The sequence below is a fragment of the Pseudophryne corroboree genome, unplaced genomic scaffold (genome assembly GCF_028390025.1).
Source record: "Pseudophryne corroboree isolate aPseCor3 unplaced genomic scaffold, aPseCor3.hap2 scaffold_937, whole genome shotgun sequence".
Classification (NCBI taxonomy): domain Eukaryota; kingdom Metazoa; phylum Chordata; class Amphibia; order Anura; family Myobatrachidae; genus Pseudophryne; species Pseudophryne corroboree.
Window position 1 is genome coordinate 205,097 of NW_026970517.1, and position 24,041 is coordinate 229,137.

The following is a 24,041-nucleotide window of genomic DNA, read 5'->3' on the forward strand; positions in this document are numbered from 1 at the left end:
AAGGCTGCCTAATACTGAAGCACCCCCAAACAACAAACCAAATGCAACAACTAGTGCAAGCATTCCTGGGGGAAGGCCTGCCGCAGATGGATTTGCATATGGTGATGTCATCCAAGCAGTTGGTCAAAGTTGGCTTCAACCCTCGTCTGCATATGAAAAGAGAAAAGGGGCGTGCATGGCATGGCGGCCTTTTGCGGAGCTTGGCTGACCCCTAGTTTGCATTGAACACCTCCACCCTCCTTCGGTGTGGGGCTCATGTTGGCAATGCCCCAGCCCCTGAAGCATTCAAGCTGATTTCTTGCTGCAGCTCGGCACTGTAACAGCTCCAGAGCTGCTCTGTAAGGCAAGTAAAAGGGTGTGGGTCCTGCAGCACTACCTGTAGTTTGCATTGTGCATTGGAAGGCACAAAGTAAGCAGACGGGAGGAGAAGTCAGGATAGTGTACAAGGGTATAAAAGGGAGGGGCTCAAGAAAAAAGAAGTGGAAACAGACAGCAAACTAGGCTGGAGAGAGACCTGAGACAAAGAGATCTGAATTATACGAGAGCCGACCAGGTGAAACACAAATTATGCAGTCAAGTGTCCCACATTTGGGGAAATCGCAGGGGCAGCACACCCAGAGTGCAATGGGTGAGCCTTGCCCTGGGAGAAGCAACTTCATGATCATAGTATCTCACCTGGCAGGTAAGTAGGAGTTGGGCTAGAGCTGGGGAGGGTCGCTGCTCGAGCAGCCTCCTGTCAAGTGAAGGAGATCCAACTGAGGCAGCACAAGGGAACTCTCGAAAGAAGAACAGGGCTAGAGGAAGATCTGAGACAAAGAAATCTGACTTTTACCAGAGCTGACCAGAGGAAAGCACAAACACAGTCCCCCACTACCACAAATAATGCAGTTGAGTTTCCCACATTTGGGGAAATCACAGGGGTCAGCATACCCAGAATGCAATGAATGAACCTAACCCTGGGAGAACAATCTTCATGACCATGGTATCTCCTATGCAAAATAAGTATGATTTGGGATAGGGCTGGGGAGGGCCGCTGCTCAGGCACATCTCTGTCAAGTAAAGGAGATTCAACTGAGGCAGCACAAGGGAACTCTCATCTGGGGACAACAACTGCAGGGAGAACACATATTTTCAGATGAACATGGGAAGGCAGAAGGCTGCCTAATACTGAAGCACCCCCAAACAACAAACCAAATGCAACAACTAGTGCAAGCATTCCTGGGGGATGGCCTGCCGCAGATGGATTTGCATATGGTGATGTCATCCAAGCAGTGGGTCAAAGTTGGCTTCAACCCTCGTCTGCATATGAAAAGAGAAAAGGGTTATGCAGGGCATGGCGGCCTTTTGCGGCGCTTGGCTGACCCCTAGTTTGCATTAAACACCTCCACCCTCCTTTGGTGTGGGGCTCATGTTGGCTATGCCCCAGCCCCTGAAGCCTTCAAGCTGATTTCTTGCAGCAGCTGGGCACTGTAACAGCTCCAGAGCTGCTCTGTAAGGCAAGTAAAAGGGTGTGGGCCCTGCAGCACTACCTGTAGTTTGCATTGTGCGTTGGAAGGCACAAAGTAAGCAGACGGGAGAAGTCAGGATAGTGCGCAAGGGCATAGAAGGGAGCGGCTCAAGAAAAGAGAAGTGGAAACGGACAGCAAACTAGGCTGGAGAGAGACCTGAGACAAAGAGATCTGAATTATACGAGAGCCGACCAGGGGAAACACAAATTATGCAGTCAAGTTTCCCACATTTGGGGAAATCGCAGGAGCAGCACACCCAGAGTGCAATGGGTGAGCCTTGCCCTGGGAGAAGCACCTTCATGATCATAGTATCTCACCTGGCAGGTAAGTAGGAGTTGGGCTAGAGCTGGGGAGGGTCGCTGCTCGGGCACCCCCCTGTCAAGTGAAGGAGATCCAACTGAGGCAGCACAAGGGAACTCTCGAAAGAAAAACAAGGCTAGAGGAAGATCTGAGACAAAGAAATCTGACTTTTACCAGAGCTGACCAGAGGAAAGCACAAACACAGTCCCCCACTACCACAAATAATGCTGTCGAGTTTCCCCCATTTGGGGAAATCACAGAGGTCAGCATACCCAGAATGCAATGAATGAACCTCACCCTGGGAGAACAATCTTCATGACCATGGTATCTCCTATGCAAAATAAGTATGATTTGGGATAGGGCTGGGGAGGGCCGCTGCTCAGGCACATCTCTGTCAAGTAAAGGAGATTCAACTGAGGCAGCACAAGGGAACTCTCATCTGGGGACAACAACTGCAGGGAGAACACATATTTTCAGATGAACATGGGAGGGCAGAAGGCTGCCTAATACTGAAGCACCCCCAAACAACAAACCAAATGCAACAACTAGTGCAAGCATTCCTGGGGGAAGGCCTGCAGCAGATGGGTTTGCATATGGTGATGTCATCCAAGCAGTGGGTCAAAGTTGGCTTCAACCCTCATCTGCATATGAAAAGAGAAAAGGGGCGTGCAGGGCATGGCGGCCTTTTGCGGCGCTTGGCTGACCCCTAGTTTGCATTAAACACCTCCACCCTCCTTCGGTGTGGGGCTCATGTTGGCTATGCCCCAGCCCCTGAAGCATTCAAGCTGATTTCTTGCAGTAGCTGGGCACTGTAACAGCTCCAGAGCTGCTCTGTACGGCAAGTAAAAGGGTGTGGGCCCTGCAGCACTACCTGTAGTTTGCATTGTGCATTGGAAGGCACAAAGTAAGCAGACGGGAGAAGTCAGGATCGTGCGCAAGGGCATAGAAGGGAACGGCTCAAGAAAAGAGAAGTGGAAACAGACAGCAAACTAGGCTGGAGAGAGACCTGAGACAAAGAGATCTGAATTATACGAGATCCGACCACGGGAAACACAAATTATGCAGTCAAGTTTCCCACATTTGGGGAAATCGCAGGAGCAGCACACCCAGAGTGCAATGGGTGAGCCTTGCCCTGGGAGAAGCACCTTCATGATCATAGTATCTCACCTGGCAGGTAAGTAGGAGTTGGGCTAGAGCTGGGGAGGGTCGCTGCTCGGGCACCCCCCTGTCAAGTGAAGGAGATCCAACTGAGGCAGCACAAGGGAACTCTCGAAAGAAAAACAAGGCTAGAGGAAGATCTGAGACAAAGAAATCTGACTTTTACCAGAGCTGACCAGAGGAAAGCACAAACACAGTCCCCCACTACCACAAATAATGCAGTCGAGTTTCCCCCATTTGGGGAAATCACAGGAGTCAGCATACCCAGAATGCAATGAATGAACCTCACCCTGGGAGAACAATCTTCATGACCATGGTATCTCCTATGCAAAATAAGTATGATTTGGGATAGGGCTGGGGAGGGCCGCTGCTCAGGCACATCTCTGTCAAGTAAAGGAGATTCAACTGAGGCAGCACAAGGGAACTCTCATCTGGGGACAACAACTGCAGGGAGAACACATCTTTTTTAGATGAACATGGGAGGGCAGAAGGCTGCCTAATACTGAAGCACCCCCAAACTAAAATTCTAGTTTCTCTAATGTCCTAGAGTATGCTGGGGACTCCGTAAGGACCATGGGGATAGACGGGCTCCGCAGGAGACATGGGCACTTTAAGAAAGACTTTAGTTCTGGGTGTGCACTGGCTCCTCCCTCTATGCCCCTCCTCCATACCTCAGTTTGATACTGTGCCCATTTGAAACTGGGTGCTTTTCAGGAGCTCTCCTGAGCTTTCTGACAGAAAGTATTTTGTTAGGTTTTTAATTTTCAGGGAGCACTGCTGGCAACAAACTCCCTGCATCGAGGGACTGAGGGGAGAGAAGCAGCCCTACTCTCTGAGTTGCAAGGTCCTGCTTCTTAGGCTACTGGACACAATTAGCTCCAGAGGGATTGGTACGCAGGATCTCACCCTCGCCGTCCGTCCCAGAGCCGCGCCGCCGTCCCCCTTGCAGATTCAGAAGATAGAAGCCGGGTGAGTATGAGAAGAAAAGAAGACTTCAGAGGCGGCAGAAGAGTTCATGATCTTCACTGAGGTAACGCACAGCACTGCAGCTGTGCACCATTGCTCCCATACACCTCACATACTCCGGTCACTGTAAGGGTGCAGGGCGCAGGGGGGGCGCCCTGGGCAGCAATATAAACCTCTTTTTGGCAAAAATATAACATATATACAGCTGGGCACTGTATATGTATGAGCCCCTGCCAATTTTACAGTTTAAGCGGGACAGAAGCCCGCCGCCGAGGGGGCGGGGCTTCTCCCTCAGCACTCACCAGCGCCATTTTTTCTCCACAGCACCGCAGAGAGGAAGCTGCCCGGACTCTCCCCTGCTTATACCATGGTAGACAAGAGGGTTGAAAAGAGAGGGGGGGCACATAATTCGGCGCAAATGACATACAGCAGCGCTACTGGACAAACATTAAGTTACTGTGTTATTCCTGGGTTATATAGCGCTGGGGTGTGTGCTGGCATGCTCTCTCTCTCTGTCTCTCCAATGGGCCTTGTGGGGAAACTGTCTTCAGAAAAGCATTCCCTGTGTGTGTGTGGTGTGTCGGTACACGTATGTCGACATGTCTGAGGAAGATGGCTATATTAGAGAGGAGCGGGAGCAAATGAATGTGGTGTCTCCGCCGACACCTGATTGGATGGATATGTGGAATGTTTTAAATGCTAGTGTAAACTCATTGCACAAAAGATTAGACAAGGCTGAAGCTTTGGGACAGTCAGGGTCTCAACCCATGCCTGATCATATGTCGCAGGGACTGTCAGGGTCTCATAAGTGCCCACTATCCCAGATTGTTGACACAGATACCGACACGGATTCTGACTCCAGTGTCGATTACGTTGATGCAAAGTTACAGCCAAAATTGGCAAAATCCATTCGATATAGGATTATGGCAATAAAAGATGTTTTGCACATCACAGAGGAACCCCCTGTCCCTGACAAGAGGGTACATATGTACAAGGGAAAGAAGCCTGAGGTAACCTTTCCCCCCTCACACGAGCTGAACGAGTTATGTGAAAAAGCTTGGGAATCTCCAGATAAAAGACTGCAGATTTCCAGAAGGATTCTTATGGCGTATCCTTTCCCATCAACGGATAGGTTACGATGGGAATCCTCCCCTAGGATGGACAAAGCATTAACACGCACAGCTACAGCTGGAAAATCAAATTTTTTACCTTATGTTCCCTCACAGCATAAGAAAGCTCTGCATTATCAAATGCAGTCCTTTCGGTCACAAAGAAACAAGAAAGTGTGAGGTGCGTCCTTTCTTGCCAGAGGTAGGGGCAGAGGAAAAAAGATGCACAACACAGCTAGCTCCCAGGAACAGAAGTCCTCCCCGGCCTCTACAAAATCTACTGCATGACGCTGGGGCTCCACTGGCGGAGTCCGGCCCATGAGATGTCATGCAGCCGCTCTGACCACGCCTCCTGTTTCTCCGTTGCCGACCCAATATTGAAACCCTGCCCCCGCACCGCTCCATCTCTGACTTGGGAATGGAGTGTTGTTGACCCCCCTCCCCCCCCCCTGCACCGATTGACTGGCAGAGGCGATCGCATTATCTGCAGGCGGATGCGTATGCTCTTAGCAATTTTTGCAGTTGGATTGCTTATTGCGATTGCAATCCAACCCGAATCAGGCCCTATTACCTATCACAATGCACTGCGGGTAGTACAATATGGGGTTAATATAGGAGAAAAACCCCCAGAGCTGTGCTCCTTAACTGTCCCTGGTGGCTAGTGGAGCAGCTGCCCAGTAATCAGTGTCCACGCCAGTGCGCACACGGCCCGCCCCCTACAGCCACGCTGGATCACAGTATAAAGCGGGCACAGAAGACCCTTACCACCCTTTCATCAGCGGCCTCGTGATCCCGGAGGGCGGTGTGTGTGTGACTGACCTTAGGAAGAAACCGGAGCCTCCGCTGCAGTGACCCAGCAACCGGGGCACTGGAGTATACTGTGCCGCTGGGAGTGATGGAGCTGCAGTAAATATGTCTATTAGACCTAGCCTGCTGCAGCCCTTGTAGATTCTTATTAAAAAAGTTCTTCTTTTCTTGTCAAAATTAATAGCTAAGAATAGGATGCCTGAGGCAGCCCCCTGTTAAGTGGCCTGCTACTGAAGGCACCAACTACAAACTGAGCTCCCTGTTCATGGAAGCGAGGTTATAGAGGAGGGGGCGCTGAGTATCTTGTGAACAGTCAAAAGCTTTGAGCTTGTTGGTGCCTCAGATCAAGATCCTACTCTACACCCCAATATGAATCCTTGTGGAGTCCAGTGTACCCCACAGAAGAAAAAAATGTGTCACAACCATTGGCAGCAACATAAGAATAGCTGCTGATGGGCACAATTGAGAAAGGAAGGGGGAAAACATTTGAATCCAGCACATATATGTAATTCGAATATGTAATTTGTACCTTCCTACTTTAAAATGTAATGGATGAACCTCACCCTGTGAGAACTATCTTCATGATCAAGAGATCTCATATGCAAGATAAGTATGTGTTGGGATAGGGCTGTGGAGGGCGGCTGCTCGGGCACACCCCCGTCAAGTTAAGGAGATTCAACTGAGGAAGCACAAGGGAACTCTCATCTGGGGACAACAACTGCAGGGAGAACACATTTTCAGATGAATGTGGGAGGGCAGAAGGCTGCCTAATACTGAAGCACCCCCAAACAACAAACCAAATGCAACAACTAGTGCAAGCATTCCTGGGGGAAGGCCTGCAGCAGATGGATCCAATAACAGCTCCAGAGTTGCTCTACAAGACAAGTAAAAGGGTGTGAGCCCTGCAGCACCACCTGTACTTTGCATACACACATATAGGACAGCATCTCTTATATGCCCCAGGGTCAATAAAATAGTATCCTTATCTAGGGTATCCATCCCCTCAGATAAGGTATCCGTCCATGCTGCTACAGCACTACACACCCAGGCCGACGCAATTGCCGGTCTGAGTAAGGTACCCGAATGTGTATAAATGGACTTCAGGGTTATCTCCTGTTTGCGGTCAGCAGACTCTTTGAGGGTAGCCGTATCCTGGGACGGGAGGGCTACCTTCTTGGATAAGCGTGTTAATGCTTTGTCCACCCTAGGGGAGGATTCCCATCTTAACCTATCCATTGATGGGAAAGGATACGCCATAAGAATCCTTCTGGAAATCTGCAGTCTTTTATCTGGAGATTCCCAAGCTTTTTCACATAACTCGTTCAGCTCGTGTGAGGGGGGAAAGGTTACCTCAGGCTTCTTTCCCTTGTACTTATGTACCCTCTTGTCAGGGACAGGGGGTTCCTCTGTGATGTGCAAAACATCTTTTATTGCCATAATCCTATATCGAATGGATTTTGCCAATTTTGGCTGTAACTTTGCATCATCGTAATCGACACTGGAGTCAGAATCCGTGTCAGTATCTGTGTCAACAATCTGGGATAGTGGGCGCTTATGAGACCCTGACAGTCCCTGCGACATAGGATCAGGCATGGGTTGAGACCCTGACTGTCCCGAAGCTTCAGCCTTGTCTAATCTTTTGTGAACTGAGTTTACACTAGCATTTAAAACATTCCACATATCCATCCAATCAGCTGTCGCAGAGACACCACATTAATTTGCTCCCGCTCCTCTCTAATATAGCCTTCTTCCTCAGACATGTCGACACACGTGTACCGACACACCACACACACAGGGAATGCTTTTTCTGAAAACAGTTTCCCCACAAGGCCCTTTGGAGAGACAGAGAGAGAGAGTATGCCAGCACACACCCCAGCGCTATATAACCCAGGAATAACACAGTAACTTAATGTTTGCCCAGTAGTGCTGCTGTATGTAATTTGCGCCGAATTATGTGCCCCCCCCCTCTTTTCAACCCTCTTGTCTACCGTGGTTTCAGCAGGCGAGAGTCTGGGGAGCTGCCTCAGCGGTGCTGTGGAGAAAAAATGGCGCTGGTGAGTGCTGAGGGAGAAGCCCCGCCCCCTCGGCGGCGGGCTTCTGTCCCGCTTAAACTGTAAAATTGGCGGGGGCTCATACATATATACAGTGCTCAGCTGTATATATGTTATATTTTTGGCAAAAAGAGGTTTATATTGCTGCCCAAGGTGCCCTGCACCCTTACAGTGACCAGAGTATGTGAGGTGTATGGGAGCAATGGCGCACAGCTGCAGTGCTGTGCGTTACTTCAGTGAAGATCATGAAGTCTTCTGCCACCGCTGAAGTCTCTTTTCTTCTCATACTCACCCGGCTTCTATCTTCCGGCTCTGCGAGGGGGACGGCGGCGCGGCTCTGGGACGGACGGTGAGGGTGAGATCCTGCGTACCAATCCCGCTGGAGCTAATGGTGTCCAGTAGCCTAAGAAGCAGGACCTTGCAACTCAGAGAGTAGGGCTGCTTCTCTCCCCTCAGTCCCTCGATGCAGGGAGTTTGTTGCCAGCAGTGCTCCCTGAAAATTAAAAACCTAACAAAATACTTTCTGTCAGAAAGCTCAGGAGAGCTCCTGAAAAGCACACAGTTTCCACTGGGCACAGTATCAAACTGAGGTATGGAGTAGGGGCATAGAGGGAGGAGCCTCTGCACACCCAGAACTAAAGTCTTTCTTAAAGTGCCCATGTCTCCTGCGGAGCCCGTCTATCCCCATGGTCCTTACAGAGTCCCCAGCATCCTCTAGGACGTTAGAGAAAATAGGATTTTAATACCTACCGGTAAATCCTTTTCTCTTAGTCCGTAGAGGATGCTTGGCACCCGTCCCAGTGCGTACTGTGTCTGCAGTTATTAAATGGCCCTTAACTCCAGAACATTTATGTGGAGACAACTTTCCCGACTTGACCATCTTCCTTGGATGTTTTCCCCCTGTGTGACTGCTCCCCAGCCTCGGAGGGTTGCATCCGTGGTCCCTAGGATCCAGTCCTGGATCCCGAACCATCGCCCCTCTAGGAGGTGAGAACTGTGCAGCCGCCAATGGAGTGATATTCTGGTCTTGGAAGACAGGATTATCCTCCGGTGCATGTGTAGGTGGGATCCGGACAACTTGTCCAACAGGTCCCACTGGAACACTCTAGCATGGAACCTGCCAAACTGAATGGCCTCGTAGGCCGCAACCATCTTCCCCAGCAACCGAATGCATTGATGGATTAACACTCTTGCTGGTTTCAGAATTTGTTTGACCAGACTCTGGATCTCCATAGCCTTTCCACTGGAAGAAAACCTCTTCTGTGTCCAGTATCACTCCCAAAAACAACAACCGCGTCATTGGGACCAACTGCGATTTTGGCAAGTTTAGGAGCCAACCATGTTGTTGAAGAACGGTCAGGGAGAGTGCAATGTTTTGCAACAACTGGTCCCTGGGTCTCGCCTTTATCAAGAGATCATCCAAGTATGGGATAATTGTGACTCCTTGCTTGCGAAGGAGAACCATCATTTCCGCCATCACCCTGGTGAAAATCCTCGGAGCCGTGGACAGACCAAACGGCAACGTCTGAAATTGGTTTTGACAATACTGAATTGCAAACCTCAGGTAGCTTGATGCAGTGGCTAAACGGAACATGTAAGTAGGCATCCTTATGTCTACCAAAACCATGAAATCTCCTTCCTCCGGACTGGAGATCCCTACCCTGAGAGATTCCATCTTGAAATTGAATTTCTTTAGGTAGAAATTGAGGGATTTCAGATTTCAGATTGGTCTGACTGAGCCTTCCGGCTTCGGGACCACGAAGAGGCTTGAATAAAAGCCTTCTCCCTGCTGACTAAGGCCGATTTGAACAATCGGTGAGGGGGAACGTCTTGAAACCCCAGTTTGTACCCTTGGGACACTATTTGTAAAACCCACGAGTCCAGGTCCAAATTAATCCAGAACTGACTGAAGTGTTTTAGACGTGCCCCCACTGGTGTGGGCTCCTGCAAGAGAGCCCCAGCGTCATGCAGTGGATTTGGCAGAAGCAGAGGACGATCTCTGCTCCTGCGATCTTGAAGAGGCTACAGACCTCTTCCCTCTTCTCCTTCCTCTACCTGCAAAGAAAGGGGAATCTTAACTTCTTGCATATCTATTGGGCCAAAATGACTGCGTTAGATAATGATGCGTCTTCATCCGTTGAGAGGGAACATAGGGCAAGAAGGTTGACTTACCTGCGGGAGCTGCCGAGATCAAATTAACTAGGCCGTCGCCAAACAAGGCTTCACCTTCATAGGGAAGAAACTCCCTTTCTTCTTGGAGTCAGCATCAGCATTCCCTTGGTGAATCCACAATGCCCTCCTATCCGAGACTGCCATGAAATTGGCCCGTGAACTCAAGAGTCCAATATCCCTTGCAGTCTCACACTGGTTGAGAAATCCCCTGCAGAATCTTGGAGATCCGTCAAATTTTGCTGGCGTTGGAAGATGAAGACGTGGAGCAGAAATGGGTAAGGTGGGTGGGGTTATAGCTGGAGTCACTGTGGTTGACGCACCAGACGCGCCTGATCCACGGAGAGTTGTCTGAATCCCATCCAGCCGAGTAGAGAGATCCTGGAGACAGCGGATGATGTGGCCCTGTGCAGCCTCCTGATGTTCTAGTCGGGCTGCCAGTTCTTGCATCAGCCTGGCAATGGGTGAGCCTTGCCCTGGGAGAAGCAACTTCATGATCATAGTATCTCACCTGGCAGGTGAGATGAACATGGGAGGGTAGAAGGCTGCCTAATACTGAAGCACCCCCAAACAACAAACCAAATGCAACAACTAGTAAAAGCATTCCTGGGAGAAGGTCTGCAGAAGACGGATTTGCATACGGTGATGTCATCCAAGCAGTGGGCCAAAGTTGGCTGGAACCCTCATCTGCATATGAAAAGAGAAAAGGGTTATGCAGGGCATGGCGGCCTTTTGCGGCGCTTGGATGACCCCTAGTTCGCATTAAACACCTCCACCCTCCTTCGGTGTGGGGCTCATGTTGGCTATGCCCCAGCCCCTGAAGCATTCAAGCTGATTTCTTGCAGCAGCTGGGCACTGTAACAGCTCCAGAGCTGCTCTGTAAGGCAAGTAAAAAGGTGTGGGCCCTGCAGCACTACCTGTAGTTCGCATTGTGCGTTGGAAGGCACAAAGTAAGCAGACGGGAGAAGTTAGGATAGTGCGCAAGGGCATAGAAGGGAGCGGCTCAAGAAAAGAGAAGTGGAAACAGACAGCAAACTATTATCCAAGTACGGGATAATTGTGACTCCTTGCTTGCGAAGGAGAACCATCATTTCCGCCATCACCCTGGTGAAAATCCTCGGAGCCGTGGACAGACCAAATGGCAACGTCTGAAATTAGTAATGACAATCCTGAATTGCAAACCTCAGGTAGCTTGATGCAGTGGCTAAATGGGAACATGTAAGTAGGCATCCTTTAAGTTTACCAAAACCATGAAATCTCCTTCCTCCGGACTGGAGATCACTACCGTGAGAGATTCCATCTTGAAATTGAATTTCTTTAGGTAGAAATTGAGGGATTTCAGATTTCAGATTGGTCTGACTGAGCCGTCCGGCTTCGGGACCACGAAGTGGCTTGAATAAAAACCTTCTCCCTGCTGTCTAAGGCTGATTTGAACAATCGGTGAGGGGGAACGTCTTGAAACCCCAGTTTGTACCCTTGGGACACTATTTATAAAACCCACGAGTCCAGGTCCGAATGAATCCAGAACTGACTGAAGAGTTTTAGACGTGCCCCCACTGGTGCGGGCTCCTGCAAGAAAGCCCTAGCGTCATGCAGTTGATTTGGCAGAAGCAGAGGACAATCTCTGCTCCTGCAATCTTGAAGAGGCTACAGACCTCTTCCCTCTTCTTCTTCCTCTACCTGCAAAGAAAGGGGAATCTTAACTTCTTGCATATCTATTGGGCCGAAATGACTGCATCAGATAATGATGCGTCTTTATCCGTTGAGAGGGAACATAGTGCAAGAAGGTTGACTTACCTGCGGGAGCTGCCGAGATCAAATTAACTAGGCCGTCGCCAAACAAGGCTTCACCTTCATAGGGAAGAGACTCCCTTTCTTCTTGGAGTCAGTATCAGCATTTCCTTGGTGAATCCAGATATACAGGGAATGGGGGGAAGGGGATGTGTTCTGCACCAGCTATTAAATTCTAAATATTTGTATGAAGAGGCCCCAATAAATGTCCATCAGTTATATTAAATATTAATTGTAGGACGTTCGGGGGTGCTACCAGAGACAAGTAATGTTATGCAGGAAAGGAGAAGAGAAAAGAATGTCTCTTTTGCTGGCGCACAAATGATGATTTAAAAATTTACTTTTAATAAATTCGTTAAAATTGTCTAAACACGAGATAAAGTACAATAAGTTTGTATAATGTAATTACCATATATAATAAATGGAAATACATTTATTAATATCAAGGTTCGCTACCTGTGTTGTGTCTTTATTATTGATCCAAATTGACTTTATCAATTAGTCTGATACTGAATTACTGGACACTATGTAATATTAGTTGAATGTATATTAGTAATTCACTTGACAAATGTCAGAACCTGGCAATAGTTCTACATATCATACACTTACAGCACTCTTTCCACAATATTTTCCCTTTATTCCAGATCAAATGGTATAATCCCCCACAGTAATTATTCCTGTTGTAGTATAGTACAGTATGGTTGCTGGGGACGTCTTTAATGAAAAGAGAGGGAACATCTAATGTGTCTTCTTATGGGTAAAATACTTGCAAGCTAAGTGCTATGAATAGCATCAGCATGTAGATAAATGCTGAGTGTTAGGTGAGTAATGCAGATAAATAGGGATATCTAATAATTCTATAGAATAGTGGGTGAATTATTAGATATCCCTATTTATCTGCACCTCTAAGCACACTATTTGACTGTCCACACCCTGCTGTGCCTATTACCCATCTCCTCCACCACCCTCAACACTGACCCACACATCATTCACCCACAAAGATACAATAAAGGTAGTTTGGATAAATTAGCTAAATGAAATGGATTTAACCAATTTATCTAAATGACCATTTTTGGATGTTTTCCAGTGTTTGGGAGCAAATGGTCAATTGTCATTTGCTGCCACATATTAGCATAATTTTGTTTCAACTAGAAAAAAAAATTGGACAGATAATCTAAGTGTGGATCCAGTTTAATGCTGATTTCAGAGCCAACTATAGACTTGATTGAGGTACTGTGTCCCCGGTACCAAATACCAATTAAAATAATATTGTGAGGTGTGAGGTGTTCAAAAAAGACTGAAAATTAGAGGAAATTATGGTTATTGAGGTTAATAATACTATGTGATCAAAATGACCCCCAAATTCTATGATTTAAGCTGTTTTTTAGGGTTTTTTGAAAAAAACACCCGAATCCAAAACACACCCGAATCCGACAAAAAAATTTCGGTGAGGTTTTGCCAAAACGCGTCCGAACCCAAAACACGGCCGCGGAACCGAACCCAAAACCCGAAAAATTTCCGGTGCACATCACTACTTAATTAGAACTTCGGTCAATGTGAATTAATTATTGGACTCAACCATGGTTATCCTTAAAACCCAGGGGTCTATTTAAGATCGATCTTAATCGATGTTGGGCTTCCAGGTTGAAAAAAACACACATTTACTAACATTTTAAAATTTATATAAAAAATCATCTGTTCGTAAATGCAGTGCACATGGTTTTGCCCAACTGCTAACAAAATTCCTGCTGCGATCAACTTGGAATTACCCCCATCGATTGATGTTTTCACACTGCTCGTTCCAACCCCAAAAACTATGAAGAGGATGGGGGCATATACGCAGGGTCCATCCTGTGCATGTGCCTACATTTTCTCCGGGTGCTCCGCAGAAAATGCGAATGCCTCTGCCTGTCAATCAATAGAGGGCGTACCTTCGCAGGTATATCGCGATCATGAGCCATGTCTCCCATTTTTGTCATTATAGGTGCTCTGTGAGCTGCTGACCATACCCCAGCCCCTCTGTCTCCCGTGAATAGACATTGGGGCTTATTCAGACCAGATCGCTTCAATTTATTTTCACCCAGCGGGCAATCAGGTCTGCACTGCACATGCGTATGCGCCACAATGCGTAGGTGCGACGGTCCGGAGATCACAAGAAGATTGACAAGAAGAGGGTGTTTGTGTGGGTGGCAACTGAATGTTTCTAGGGAGTGTCCGGAAAAACACTGGAGGGACCCGGCGTTTTGTGGGAGGATTTGTGACGTCACCTCAATGGCTGAGTAAGTGCTGAGCTGTGCAGCTCTTGTGCACATGTGATCACACACCTGCACAGCAAATTTTCCCTTCCGCTGTAGGCGGCAACCACCTGATCACAGGGATGCAAAAAACACACCCTAGCGATCAGGTCTGAATTACCCACAATGTGCATATTTGCAGAGCAACAAGCTACAGGGAGCCTTCCACCCCCCCCTTCCCCATGACTATGGGACACTGGGGGGGGGGGGTTATTTGGGTTAGCTGGACATTCCCAAAAAAAGTGACTGTCCTGCAAAAATTGGGTTAGTTTGGAGGTATGTGCAAATACATTTATTGTTTTGCATGCAGGGTAAATACTGGCTTCTTTGACATTTAGCCACAAATGCTGCACAGTTGAATTACAGTATTACACTGCAATTAACAGTTATGCTAGGACATTCCTTCTCCCAAAATCTACCTCTCTCTGCATGTTACATCTGTCCCACAGTGGCGTGCGGTGAGGTCAGTGGCTAGTGAGGCACTACAGCCATAATGTCCGCCGAATCCTGCCGATGACCCTTAGCCAATGCCCGCTACTGCCTCTGAGCCGATACCCACTGCCACCGCCAATGGCTTACAAACTCTCCCACAATCAACTGACCCAGCCCTCCACCACTAATTTCTATATCAGTCCGATGCCGCCAATGCCCGCTGCCTGCCTGCTCATTGTTCTTGTTATATATTATACATTTTTAAAGAAAAAAAAATGAGTGTTTGGGACTGGGAAGGGTGAGGGAGGAGGACATGAATGCAATTTTGTTGTCCAGGGCTTCCATTAACTTAAAGGAGAAGGGTCTGAATGGGTTAAAAAAAATGTGTGCGGTCCCCCCTCCTTAGTATAACCAGCCTCTTTGAGCCGGTCCTGGTTATTTAAATACTTGGGGAAAAATTGGACAGAGGTTCCCCGTATTTAGACAACCAGCACCGGGCTCTTAGACGGGTCCTGGTTCCAAAAAATACGTGGGACAAAAGATGTAGGGGTCTCCCATATTTTTAAAACCAGCACCGGGCTCCACTAGCCAGAGAGATAATGCCACAGCCAGGGGACACTTTTATGTAGGTCCCTGCGGCCCTGGCATTACCCCTCCAACTAGTCACCCCTGGCCGGGGTTCCCTGGAGGAGTGGGGATCCCTTAAATCAAGAGGTTCCTCCCCTCGAGGCACCCAAGGGCCAGGGGTGAAGCCCGAGGCTGTCCCCAGCACCCCTGTGTGGTGGGTGCCGGGCTGATAGCCATATGTGTAAAAAAAGAATATTGTTTTTTTGTTGTGGAACTACAAGGCCCAGCAAGCCTCCCCCACTTGCTGGTACTTGGAGAACCTCAAGTACCAGCAGGCGGGGAAATAACGGGCTCGCTGGTACCTGTAGTTCTACAACAACAAAAAATACCCAAATAAAAACACAAACACACACACCGTGACAGTAAAATTATTGAGACAGGCTGTAGCATGTGGATGCATGTAACCCTATAAAAGTGATGGATTGGGTGACTATTACAATACCCACTGTTGCTGTCTGAAAAATGATGGATATATAGATTGCTCTGCCGAGATATGTTTTTTTTCTAAAATGCACCACAGGTATGGATGGATAGTATACTTGACGACACATAGGTAGGTAGAGCAGTGGCCTACTGTACCGTACTGCTATATAATATATTATTTATTATTATTATCCTTTATTTATATGGCGCCACAAGGGTTCCGCAGCACCAAATTACAGAGTACATAAACAAATAATCAAACAGGAAAACAGCAACTTACAGTTGATGACAATATAGGACAAGTACAGGGTAAATAAACATAGCTACATCAGCAGATGACACTGGAATAAGTATCAGGTGGCAGAAGACTGCTGGATTTGGTGCAGCTGAAGATTATTAAAGTAAGAAAAGAGTAAGCACATGAGGGAAGAGGGCCCTGCTCATGAGAGCTTACATTCTAAAGGGGAGGGGTAGACAGACAGGGGTGAGACAGATGGGGTACATAGAGAGCGTGGAACAGAGGTTTAGGATGAGATTTGGCTGGGTTTGGTGAAGAAGTGGGTCTTGAGAGCCCATTTGAAGTTTTGTAGAGAGGTGGAGAGTCTGAGGGGGAGAGGTAGGGAATTCCAGAGAAGTGGTGCAGCACGTGAAAAATCTTGGAGGTAGGAGTGGGAGGAAGTAATCCGTAGGCAGGAGAGTCGGCGTGCATTAGCAGAGCGAAGAGGACGGGTGGGAGTGTAAAGCGAGATAAGATCAGAGATGTAGATGGGAGAGGAGTGGGTGAGGGTTTTGTAAGCAAGTGTGAGAAGCTTGAAATGGATTCTGAAAGGGAAGGGGAGCCAGTGAAGGACTAGTAAGAGAGGAGAGGTGGACGTAGTGCATTTGGTGAGGAAAATTAGCCGGGCAGCAGCATTGAGGATAGATTGGAGTGGAGAGAGGTATTTGTCAGGAATGCCAGTCAGGAGGAGATTACAGTAGTCCAGTCTGGAGATGACCAGTGAGTGGATAAGAGTCTTAGTAGCATCCTGGGTCAGAAAGGGTCTGATCCTGGAAATATTTTTTAGATGAAAACGGCAGGTTTGTGAGAGGTGCTGAATGTGTGGTTTGAAGGAGAGGGAGGAGTCAAGGATTACTCCAAGACAGCGCACTTGGGGGGTAGAGGAGATAGTAGTGCCATCAATAGATAATGAGATTGTAGGAGGTGAGGTTATGCGGGAGGGAGGGAAGATGATCAGCTCGGTCTTAGACATGTTAAGTTTAAGAAAGAGCTGGGACATCCAGGAAGAGATAGCAGAGACAGTTGGAGATACGAGTGAGGAGAGTAGGGGAGAGGTCTGGAGAGGAAAGATAGATTTGAGTGTCATCAGCATAGAGATGATATTGGAAACCAAAAGAACTAATGAGCTTACCTAGTGAGGACGTATAGAGAGAGAAGAGGACCAAGGACAGAACCTTGGGGTACCCCTACAGTTAGTGGAAGTGAGGGGGAGGTGGAGTCATGAGAGGAGACAGAGAATGAACGGTCAGAAAGGTAGGACGACAACCAAGAGAGGGCAGTGTTACGCAGACCAATGGAGTGAAGGATTTGCAGTAGGAGAGGATGGTCCACAGTGTCAAAAGCAGCAGAGAGATCAAGTAGAATAAGTAGAGAGTAGTGTCCCTTAGATTTAGCAGCATGGAGGTCATTGCATACTTTTGTAAGGGCAGTTTCAGTGGAGTGGAGAGGACGGAAGCCAGACTGGAATGGGTCAAGCAGTGAGTGTGAGGAAAGAAAGGAAGTAAGGCGGTTGTAGACAATACGCTCAAGGAGTTTGGAGGCAAAAGGGAGAAGAGAGATGGGTCGGTAGTTAAAGAGAGAGTTTGGATCAAGGGTAGGTTTTTTAAGAATAGGAGAGATGAGAGCGTGCTTGAAGGCAGAGGGGACAGTGCCTGATGAGAGGGAGAGATTGAGAAGGTGGGAAAGATGTGAACAAGCAGAAGAAGAGATGTGGCAGAGGAGGCGGGGGGGTTAGGGTCAAGTGGGGAGGTGGTGAGGGAACAGGAACGAATGAGGGCCATGACTTCCTCTCCAGATGCATGGGAGAAAGATGACAGAGTTGGTGCGAGGGATGGGGAGGGTTGGTAAGGGATGGGAGAAGGCTGGTTTCTGATAGTCTGGTGTGATGTGATGTCCTGACGTATGGAGTCAATTTTGGATGTGAAGTAAGTGGCAAAGTCAAGAGCAGAGAGTGAGGAAGGGAGATGAGGTGGAGGTGGGCAGAGGAGTGAGTTGAGAGTGGCAAAGAGGCGCCGGGGGTTGGAAGACTGGGAGGAGATGAGGTTCTTGAAGTATGACTGTTTAGCAAGAGAAAGGGCAGCACTGAAGGATGAGAGCATAAGTTTGAAATGGAGGAAGTCTGCCTTAGAGCGTGATTTCCTCCAGTGTCGCTCAGCAGTACGTGAGCATTTTTGCAGATATCTGGTGCATTTGGTGTGCCAGGGTTGAGGTGTTAATTTGCGAGGGTGAACAGTGGTTGGTGGAGCAACAGAGTCAAGAGCAGAAGTAAGGGAAGCATTGTATGTGGAAGTGGCTTGTTCAGGGCATGAGAGAGAGAGAGAATAGGAGAGAGAAGTGAGTCAAACAGGGAGGAAAGGAATGTGGTGTCAATAGCTTCAATGTTACGCTTAGTGATGGTAGCCTTAGGAGGTTGAGATGGGGAAGTCGAGAGAGATAGGTTGAAGGAGAGCAGGTGGTGGTCAGAGAGGGGAAATGGGGAGTTGGAAAAATCAGAAATATCACAGCGGTGAGTGAAGACCAGATCCAGTGAGCTCCCATTCACATGGGAGGGTGAGGAGGTCCACTGGGAGAGACCAAGTGAAGAGGTGAGGTTAAGGAGTTTAGAGGCAGGGGATTGTGTGGGGATGTCAATAGGGATGTTGAAATCGCCTAGGATAATGGTGGGAATGTCAGAAGAGAGGAAGTGAGGAAGCCAGGAAGCAAAGTTGTCGATGAATTTGGAAGCAGTGCCAGGGGGGCGGTAAATGACAGCTACTCTAAGATGGACTGGTTGGAAGAGACATATGGAGTGGACCTCAAATGTAGATAATATAAGGGATGGTTCTGGTGGTATGAGTTGGTAGGAGTAACTAGAAGGTAAAAGGACCCCAACACCACCCCCATGGCGACCCCCAGGTCGGGGGGTGTGTGTGAATGTAAGGCCCCCAGCAGAGAGAGCAGCAGCAGAAGTAGTGTCAGAGGGCGTAATCCAAGTTTCAGTAATGGCTAGTAGGTGTAGGGAGTTGGAAATGAAAAGGTCATGAGTGGGGACCAGTTTGTTACAAACGGATCTGGCATTCCAGAGGGCACAGGATAGGGGGTATGAGTTTGTGGGAGAGATGTGAATTAGATTTTCAGGGTTGCTGTAGCGATGAGGTGGGATTAACTTTGAGGGCAGGGATGAGAGAGTAGTGATGGTACGGGTGCCTGAGATAGGAGGGGAAACTGCAGGAGGTGGGCAGGGAGGGAGGTCAGTGTGATGTGGATGGGGTGTGGGGAGGTGACAGGGAAGGGAGAGAGGGAGCAGGGCTGAGTTGTGGGGTAGCAGGACCATGGGGCAGAGGTGAATGAAAGTGGGGTAACAGGAAAGGTGGGGGAAGGAAACAGAGGGATGGAGGGGAGACAGAGGAGGAGGTGGAGGAGACTAGGGGGGAAGGATAAAGATACATTATTAGGTAGACACTGAGTGATGTGGGGAGTATAAGAAAGCATTCACATAGTGTTAAGTAGGTAAATAGGTTGAGGGAAAGTGGAAGTAGGAGAGGAGACTGTAAGGGAATCCGAGCAGAAGAATTGTAGAAATGCAGGTGAGAAAAGCAGTGTAGGCTCAAGGGGTGTAGATTTAGTATGAAATGAGTCAAAAGCGTAGATAAAGTGGGTGCAGAAATGTATTTGGAGTGTAAGAAATGAAAGGATTGTGAGAGGTTTAAGAAGCAATGGTAATTATGTTAGATGTTTTAAGTGTTTGCAGGTAAAATTGCATTGGTGCAGCTGTGCTTAAAAAACAAAATTACAATAATACAGATACAGGCATTTGTAGGTGAAATGGATGGTTTATGAAATGTCCAAGTAAGGTAGTTCTGTGCTATGTAATCAGATGCAACAATCAGGAGGTGAGTGATCTGAGGAGTAAGTGACTCACATTTGTTATTAGTTCTTCAGTTTTCTTTGTTTTGTTAGATTGGTGTGCTTCTGTTTTCCTTCTTTTTTCACTTCGATTGAACGCTAATTGAACACTGCTGTTATGTGTCAATTTTATCACGCTTTTATAAAAATGCACGCTTAGATCAATAAATGCACAGCCAAATGGCTTTGCACAGCCTACACCATTGGACTTTAGTAGAAGACTATTACAAGTGAAACCAATAATTGAAATCTGTAACCACACCCCACCCCCTCAAATGCCAGGCAATAAATTACCTTAAAAACAACAACCAGGCATTCCACAAAGATTAAACTGGGTCTATATCATTCAAAACTTTAAAAAAGTACTTCAAAATAACATACTATGCAATAATGTTTCAATTTGCATTACCCAGCAGAATTAGCTTTGCATATATAGATATAGTGCAGCAGAATAGATTGGTGGTTGTAGTCAATTGTAATTACCCAGCAGAATTAGCTTTGCATATATAGATATAGTGCAGCAGAATAGATTGGTGGTTGTAGTCAATTGTAATTACCTGTAGGTGACAAGAAGAGAAGAAACGTCAATTCACAATCGATATCAGCTGAAGATAAATTAACGCTGATTGTGTCAATTTTATCACGCTTTGATAAAAATGCATGCTTAGATCAATAAATGCACAGCCAAACAGCTTTGCACATCCTACACCATTGGACTTAAGTAGAAGTCTGGTGGTCAGCAAAATTTTGCACTGTCCTCCTACTATATATAGTGCGCACAACTACTAAAATACACCACAGGTATGGATGGATAGTATACTTGACGACAGAGGTAGGTAGAGCAGTGGCCTACTGTACCGTATTGCTATATATTATATACTGGTGGTCAGCAAAATTCTGCCCTGTCCTCCTACTATATATACTGCGCACAACTACTAAAATACACCACAGGTATGGATGGATAGTATACTTGACGACACAGAGGTAGGTAGAGCAGTGGCCTACTGTACCGTACTGCTATATATTATATACTGGTGGTCAGCAAAATTCTGCCCTGTCCTCATACTATATAATACAATGCAGCACAGATATGGAGCATTTTTCAGGCAGAGAACGTAGATATTTTCAGCACACTGAGCACAGATATTTGCAAGCACACTGAGCACAGATATTTGCAGCACACTGAACACAGAAACTGAGAAAACGCTGCACGTCCTCTCCCTATCATCTCCAATGCACAAGTGAAAATGGTGGCGACTCGTGGCTCCTTATATAGAATAGAATAGCTGCTGACGGGCACGATTGAGGGAGGAAAGGGACATTTGAATCCAGCCCATAGATGCAATGTGAATATGTAATTTGTACCTTCCTATCTTAAAATGTATATACAGTGTATATGTCACAACTGAGGGCCTGAGCTGACTGGAGGCAGCCTCAGTTGTAGGGGCTGAGGTGTAGTGGAACCTGGGAGGTTGTATCAGACCCCTGGACATGTAAGTTAAATGTAGAAGAATTGCCCGAAGGCGTGCCCACGACAACCAGGATAAAAGTCAATGATGTTTATTTTGACAAACTCCATGCATCACAGCAGTAATAAAAGAGAAACATAAAATCAGCAGAGAAATAATACAGTTCCTGGGTACTACAGGAGGACAAGGACCACAGGGCTCTGGTAGTATGAGACAGTTCTTATTATCTTCTAGTTGGAAAGTCCTTACCAGGCCCGACTGTAGCAATGGAGATAGCCCAGGATCATACTAGCTGGTGTTCCAGGAAAAGCTGGGCTGCTGTGGATAAAATGGCTGCTGTGGGTACTGGCTGAAACCAAACTGATGTAAGCACGGAGTGGATTGCTGGATGGAACCAGCCAAATAATAAATGAAGCTTGAGAGCGATGAAATATGATTGATATATGGCGTTTGAGAGCGGTGAAATAATAGTGCCGGTGGTGAGTGGTAATCTGCGGAAATGATACCGGCACTTTAAGAAGAGCTGATCTCTGCTGGAAGCTAGGCTGGAAGCAGGTAAATCTGTAACTGGAAACAGATGAGTCCCAGAGGACTGGAGAGTCAGGCTGCACCGCAGGTGGTAGACTAGAGCGGGTCTCTTTAGTGGAGGTTTGGAGATGGTAACTGGAACCTGGAAAACAACCACGGGAGAGAGACAAACTGGAACTAGGTTTGACAACCAAATCACTGACGCCTTCCTTGCTCAGGCACAGAATACTTATACCTGCAGCAAGGAAGGGATTGGCTAGGCAATTATGCAGATTACAATGGAAACAGCGGATTGGTGGAAATGAACAGGTGACAGAATCCAACATGGCTGCGCCCATGCAGACACTTGGAGGGAAGATTGGTTTGATAATCCATGTGGGAACTTTAACAGCAATGGCGGCGCCGGCCACAGTAAACAGGAGACGCCAGACTGATGAGTGCACATTTGAACCACGCGGGCAACAGCGGAGGCCGCGGCTGACATAAGCGCCACTCTGACATCCTGCATGCAGAAACTCAGGGATGGCGGCGGAGGCCGCGGGAGATGCCATTCAAGATGTAACATGGCGCCGCTGTGACAGCGTCTCAGAGTGACAGGAGAGGAGGCAGGAATGGGGACATCAGAATAACAGATGGGATCCGGTCCTGGAGCGCTGAGCCAGCCTTAGGAGGCATCTGAAAGGTAAGTTATGGCGTCCAGATACCCGGATCGTGACAGTATACACTAGAGGTCTTTCCGAACCCCCTAATCCTAACATTGTAATTTGCTTTAGGGCGCACCTCCAATTAGTCTAGTGTTTCTTGCTGCCTTTCCAATGAAGCAAGTTTAATTTAGTAATAGGTGAAAAACCATCCCTACAAAGGTGTTAATCAGAGACTTGGCTTTGTGGACACTTTTCAGAGAACAACTTTGTTAGCATAAAAGTAAAGCCAGAAAATGAAGAGCTGTTTAATCACTCAATTGGATTTTTTTGCCAGCATATTTCTTTTTCTCTGCAACCCACTGCTAAATTGTGCTTCCTAGCTGTTTTTATAAAATCACTGAATCAAATCTAACTCTGATTACATCAGAGAAGGCCAGGTACCCTACACCATAACAGGGGGTTTGAAATTTTGACTTGTCTACTTAAAGATCACCAAAATCTGATCACAAGGTCAATTACGTCCCTGGGTGGGATTGAACCACCAACCTTTTGGTTAATAGCCGAACACACTAACCGATTGCGCCACAGAGACACTTTGCAAAAAGTACATACTGACAAAGGCTAATAAGCATTTATCTAGAACGTTTCCTAGAAAAACTTTAAAAAGTCAATAATCTGGAGAGTTTTTGTAAGATGTTTCTTCCATCAACCAACGAAGAAACACATTGGTACTTTTCCATGATGAGTGAGTGCTTCAGGTTCTCTTGCACTTACATGTGCAGCAGAGTACTGCAATGGAAGCATGCTGGGCCCATAACCCAGAGGTAGGCAGATTGAAACTATCCTCTGCTATATGCATTTTTTTTTTGTTAATTAAAGTAATCCAAAACTGGGATTGATATTTTGGTTCTTTTATTTTTACTTAAAGTAATATAACTTTTACCATTTTAATTTGTTTTAATAGTATATTGACAGTATTGTTTTCTTTCAAAAATCCACTTAATTTTCTTTACCCTATTAGTAAAATGGTAATTGACAAAAAACAAACTACATTGTCACCAGAAGAGCAATACAAAATGTACAAGTGATATATTAAAATCATCTTTCCAGCTTGAATTTCAATGATGCATTGGGGCAACGATTTTGTTAGCAACATCTTCACCCTTAAATAAAGATTTTCTTAATTCCTTACCTGTGTGCTAATTAGATATCACCTTGTTTTCACATTAAACAGACTTCCACATGAGAAAGCAGCAAGGATGCAGTGGCGTTAATGTTTCCTGGTGTCAACCCGTATTATTTCAGTAGACATTGAAATGAGGATGCATCTTGCTGCCTTTCCAATGAAGCAAATTTAATTTAGTAATAGGTGAAAAACCATCCTTACAAAGGTGTTAATCAGAGACTTGGCTTTGTGGACACTTTTCAGAGAACAAATTTGTTAGCATAAAAATAAAGCCAGAAAATTAAGAGCTGTTTAATCACTCAATTGGATTTTTTTGCCAGCATATTTCTTTTTCTCTGCAACCCACTGCTAAATTGTGCTTCCTAGCTGTTTTTATAAAATCACTGAATCAAATCTAACTCTGATTACATCAGAGAA

General features: G+C 46.8%; 5 non-coding genes and 1 pseudogene across 5 annotated transcripts; all 6 read right to left on the reverse strand.

Annotated features, from left to right (window-relative positions):
* Positions 1–527: 527 nt before the first annotated feature.
* Positions 528–690, reverse strand: LOC135047634 (U1 spliceosomal RNA). The gene has a single exon (XR_010239638.1). It is a non-coding gene; the product is annotated as a U1 spliceosomal RNA (small nuclear RNA).
* A 152-nt stretch (positions 691–842) lies between these two features.
* LOC135047649 (U1 spliceosomal RNA) lies at positions 843–1,006 on the reverse strand. The gene has a single exon (XR_010239652.1). It is a non-coding gene; the product is annotated as a U1 spliceosomal RNA (small nuclear RNA).
* A 671-nt stretch (positions 1,007–1,677) lies between these two features.
* LOC135047628 (U1 spliceosomal RNA) lies at positions 1,678–1,840 on the reverse strand. Its single transcript, XR_010239633.1, has one exon. It is a non-coding gene; the product is annotated as a U1 spliceosomal RNA (small nuclear RNA).
* Positions 1,841–1,992: 152 nt separating this feature from the next.
* Positions 1,993–2,156, reverse strand: LOC135047615 (U1 spliceosomal RNA). The gene has a single exon (XR_010239621.1). It is a non-coding gene; the product is annotated as a U1 spliceosomal RNA (small nuclear RNA).
* A 682-nt stretch (positions 2,157–2,838) lies between these two features.
* On the reverse strand, positions 2,839–2,990 carry LOC135047626 (U1 spliceosomal RNA; annotated as a pseudogene).
* Positions 2,991–3,142: 152 nt separating this feature from the next.
* Positions 3,143–3,306, reverse strand: LOC135047612 (U1 spliceosomal RNA). Its single transcript, XR_010239618.1, has one exon. It is a non-coding gene; the product is annotated as a U1 spliceosomal RNA (small nuclear RNA).
* Between the last annotated feature and the right edge of the window lie 20,735 nt (positions 3,307–24,041).